Raw genomic sequence first — 1,341 nt, 5'->3', positions numbered from 1 at the left:
TGAATAGTATGTTCTAACGGGTGAAAATGATCACAATGGTAGATCTAACGGTGGAAAACTTGGTAGCACTAAGTGCTTCGTGCTATTAAATAGCATAGTAGCCGGACTCTCTCTATATATATATATAGTAGGGCTACTATACTCATATAAGTATAGAGCTCTCTGTACTCATAAGTTATTTTCGATGATGGAGTTTCTGAAAAAACCATCCACTCCGTTAAATATGATCTAGGGTATTTAAAATTTTTAGAAAATAAATTTCGTAATTTTTCAAAATTATAATAAAGTCTATAAAGCGGGCATAAAATGAACGGTTAAAATTGAACGACGCCCTAAAAATGGATGATCGGATTCTTCAATTTAAAATCGGAGTTATTGATCTTTTTTTCGACAGTGAATAAAATTTTCTATCAAAAATTCAACATATTCCGATTATTTTACATTGTTAAATGAGCAAGTATTCCATACCGATCGTTAAAAATTGCTAATTTTGTGACCTTTTGATCGTAAGGTAAATGATGTCGAAAAATATAAAATTTGATTTTTATAAGTTTTAAATGCTTTAGATAATGTCTAACGGTATGGATCGTTGATTCAGAAATTCTATCATCGAAAACGACCTATGAATACGAAAGTGATCATCCTCATAAAAGTATAGAGCCATAAGAGTATAGTAGTCGGACTCTATACTCTTATGAGGGCACCCGGGTGCGCGGGTGTGTGCGAGGCGCGCGGGGTAGAGACGAGGTGGGCCGCCTTCGCCTCCGCCTCCGCCTCCGTCTCTGCCGTCCTCTTGGAAGAGAATAAAAAAGAGAACGAGAGAAAAAAAAAAAAAAAAAAGAAGAGAGAGAAAGGAATTATAATAGTTTAAACAGTTTTCTAAAAATTCGGACCGAATTTGCAAAATTCAGAATGATGGCCTATTTTTGTAAAATCTCCAAACTAATAATTTTTTTTATGCAAATGGCTAAAAAATGAAAAATATAGGGACTGGGTCGCAGTATTGGGATAATTCAGGGACTACCCATAAATTTTACCTTTTCTTCTTTCCCAAGCTAATTGAGTCAACACTCCTCTATTAAGTCAACACTCCTCTATTAGGACTCTATTATTAGTCAGGAACTCTTCGATCATTTGCAGAAAGTAATAGAGGAGTGCCGCGCCTCCGTACGTGCATTTGCAGGAAGGAACTCTTCGATCTACAAGTAATAAGGTGAGGATCTGATCACTAATTCTTCTTTTTTTTTTTTAATCTAGAGAAAAAAAGTAGCGAGTTGCTGTTTTATTCAGTATAAAAGAAAAAAAGAAAAAAAAAAAAGAACTACCGAAGAGAGAGAGAGA

The 1,341-nt window shown here is 34.8% G+C and overlaps 1 long non-coding RNA gene across 1 annotated transcript in view; it reads left to right on the top strand.

Moving 5' to 3' along the window:
* LOC109720119 overlaps positions 1,064–1,341 on the top strand; it is an 8,881-nt gene continuing 8,603 nt past the window's right edge. The window contains exon 1 of the long non-coding RNA XR_002218874.1: positions 1,064–1,213. This is a non-coding gene — a long non-coding RNA (uncharacterized LOC109720119). The remainder of the gene's footprint in view (positions 1,214–1,341) is intronic.

The sequence above is a fragment of the Ananas comosus genome, linkage group 14 (assembly GCF_001540865.1).
Source record: "Ananas comosus cultivar F153 linkage group 14, ASM154086v1, whole genome shotgun sequence".
In the NCBI taxonomy this organism is placed as follows: Eukaryota; Viridiplantae; Streptophyta; class Magnoliopsida; order Poales; family Bromeliaceae; genus Ananas; species Ananas comosus.
Note: the sequence above shows the minus strand (reverse complement) of the source record. Positions and strands in the feature narration are given on the sequence as shown.